The sequence below is a fragment of the Taeniopygia guttata genome, chromosome 18, assembly GCF_048771995.1.
Source record: "Taeniopygia guttata chromosome 18, bTaeGut7.mat, whole genome shotgun sequence".
Classification (NCBI taxonomy): Eukaryota; Metazoa; Chordata; class Aves; order Passeriformes; family Estrildidae; genus Taeniopygia; species Taeniopygia guttata.
In genome coordinates this window covers 4,144,757-4,147,666 of record NC_133043.1, presented here as the reverse complement: position 1 = coordinate 4,147,666, position 2,910 = coordinate 4,144,757, and positions in this window count along the sequence as shown.

Here is a 2,910-nt window from a genome sequence, read left to right as displayed (position 1 = left end):
TCTGTGCTTATTTTTTATTCTATTTATTTACCTTCTTGTGCCCTGAAAGGTGGAGCTTACCAAAACTTCGTCCTTTATGTAAATGGATGCTGCCGGTGCCCTCACTTTTTGGAGGTTACATATCTTGGCAGCACAGTTTCTTTCATGCGTCCATTAGAAGTTTATTTCTGATTTATATCAGAAGACCAAGGTGCCTTATATAATACTTAAAGCTGAAATGCAAATAGTCAACCATGAACTTTGTATTTACTGTCAAGGACAAAGACTGTGAGAAAAGACCAAATAGTTCAGTGGGGTGTAGGAAGCTGTGGGCAGTGAATTGGTTAATATTTTCCTGTTGATTAACAGGCTCCAGCAGTGCGGCGTTCCCAGGCGGCCGTGGGGAGTCCCGGGATGCTCCCGAGGGAATTCCCCGAGGGACCCCAGCCCGCCCGGGAGCGGCCGCCAGGGGGCGCTGCCGCCGAGCTCACGGGGCCGCGCTGCGCCCGCGGCTGGCGGGAACGGCCCCGACAGCCCGGCCCGGCGGGAGCGGGGACGAACGGCTCCGTCAGCGCGGCCCCGTGGGACCGGGAACGAACGGCCCGGTCAGCCCGGCCCCGTGGGACCGGGAACGAACGGCCCGGTCAGCCCGGCCCGGCGGGAGCGGGTTCTGCCGCCCCCTGAGGGAAGCGCCCCTGGCCTGAGGCGCTGCCCGCCCGCCCTCACGTCCGAAGCGGCCAGCGCAGGTGAGGGAGCGGATCCCCGCCTGCCTATATAAAACAGGCATTCCGCAGTGGTTTGGGGACAGGAATTTTCTTAGGAAGGAGAATACAGGTCTTGGTATCCAGCTCTGCTGTGGCCTCATCCAGGCAGGTTGTCCGGGTTCCCTGAGGGAGCCCTGCTGCCACTGGCTAAGCCCTCCTGAATCCTATGAGGATTGGAATTACCGTGACGGGAAATTCTTCTTCTCATGGAGCATATAATGAAGAATGTCCAAAAGTTAGCTACTGCAATTAAATGTTGGGAAGAAGGCACAGTACTCCAGTCCACTTACTCTTTGTGGACTTTGTTTTTGTTTTCTTTCTTCTGCTGCCGTCAGTTTTCTAACAACTTCTTTCATTGTATTTTCCACAACCAGACTCAATTTCTTCATGCTCAGTCTGATGTGTGAATTACCTGACCATGGTGTAAAGCCACTGAGAGGACAAAGACCTTGACTGATCTTCCTTGGAGACACACACTTCACCCCTCAGCTTTGACGTCTTGTCTGAAAGCCTGTCAGTTCAGGATTAATAGTAAGCAAGACTTGATTTTATGTTCGAAATTAACCTTGAATTACTAACTGGTCTCCATTTCAAACAATTCTTTTGTTTAGGAATGAACCTGTGTTACATCACCAGCAGGTGACAGGTAAAAACAAGCAGACACATCTTAAAATACCACAAGGCTGACCTGATAGGAGAGCTCCCTTTTAAGACAACTGCCCCAAAAAGCGTTAATGGCAGATTTAATTATTTCCCTAACCAAAAGGACAATTTGAACCAGCTGCAACCAATAAAAGAGGGCTGCAGGTGGAAAGACTAGTCCTTTTTCAGTACTGCACTTGGAAAGTTCTAAGTACAGCATGGAATAGGGAGGGTCAGGAGGATGGTCTTTCAACACAGGTCAGGAATCACAAAAGAGGCTGGACTTTATTTTTTCCCACTATTCCTTCACTTCAGGAGGGAGAGTACCCATGAGTCAGGGGAAAGCCAAATAGCAGCACATATAGTCTAATTCATATTGGTTCTGAAAGGTAAACTTGTGTTGTCCCAGCACAAGGAGTATGATGCTTGAAGAGACCTTTATCACTGTTACCTTTTGGACTTGAGTTTGAGCCCTTGTCTCAAACCATCAGTAGTCCTTAGAGGTTTTTAACAGTTTTCGTAAGTCTGAAGGGCTTAATCTGATCCAGTCCCAGCTGTGTATGTGCTATCTAATATTCTCCTAAGGTTGTGTGCAGCATTTTGGGGTTTTGATCCAAAATGCTGCATTTTCCTTCAGAAGTTGTCTCCCAAGTCTGGCCAACTGGCTGAGCTCTGGTGTGGAAATCAAGCTGAGTAGGTTTCTCCACATAGTTCCACTTGTCAGAATTGGGAAGTTTTGTAGATTTGGGGCTACTTGGGGTGGAGGAAGGACTGGTGAACAAAGTGTTTCACTTTAGCTAACAGATGTTGGCTGAGTCCCTTCTTTGAGGAGGGTTTTTGCATATTCATCAGCTGACCTTTTGAGCCACTTCCAATGCAGGAAGGACACACAGCTATATTTTGTCTGGAATATAAAAGTTACCTATATGACTGAGTGTGAAAATGGATTGGGGTTTATTATCTCAAGTAATTTCTGTCTGCATTTCTTCTGAAACCCTTCCTTCTGTCTGCATCTGCTCTGGGGTGGCCCACAAACCCCCCAGTTTATCTAGCAATTACTGTCTTCCAAGGTAGAGTCACCAGGGTATGCAGTGAGGAGAAATGACATGCTAAATTAAGAGCCTCTCACACACTTGCAAGACGATAATTTGTGTGTAACAAAACTCCTCATTAGAATACTTTTAATTTCCTTTCTGTGACAATTATAGCACAGCACTAGCTCATATGTGCAATGTGCAGAGATATTTCCTTGGAAAAAAAAAAAAAAAAAAACCAACCCAAAACCTATCATTACCACTAGTGAAAAACAGTCCTTAGAGGAGATAAATGAACTTGTAATTTTGCAGCAACTTCTCAATTTAGTGGGAATTTGGTGTTAAGGTAAGGAGTTTGGGGGGTTCTCCCTGTTGTTGATTTTATTCATGTTAGACTTCACAGTTGGCATTTTCCCACTAGCATCTGGAATCAGAGATGATAGAGTCCCCAACTGGGTGGAACCTGTTACCCCTGAAATTCAGCTCATGTA